Raw genomic sequence first — 372 nt, forward strand, 5'->3', positions numbered from 1 at the left:
TCCCACCGTATACCCTTCAACATACTTCCTACATTTTAGCCACATCAAATTATTGAAAACTTATGTGCCCCATCTTGTCTTCATGGCTTTGTACACATGATTTTACCTAGTAAACCACTCAGCACTCTTCTCATCATCACTACCTACTTCAAATGCATTATTAACATGGTAGACTGACTGCGTTGGTGGCCCCAGTTCTCCACTTCCCCTATCATGTGGGAAGTTCTGTCCCACGCATTGGCCGTGGGATCAGCCATGTGACATATAGGCAAACTCGCGAGCATGAGAGAGCACGAGGGAGGCAGGAGCAGGGTGGGTCATTGAGATGGCCAGTTGACCCAATGACTTGCTGTTCTAAGCCACTAAGTTCTA

Source organism: Pteropus vampyrus, unplaced genomic scaffold (assembly GCF_000151845.1).
Source record: "Pteropus vampyrus isolate Shadow unplaced genomic scaffold, Pvam_2.0 Scaffold160, whole genome shotgun sequence".
Lineage (NCBI taxonomy): Eukaryota > Metazoa > Chordata > Mammalia > Chiroptera > Pteropodidae > Pteropus > Pteropus vampyrus.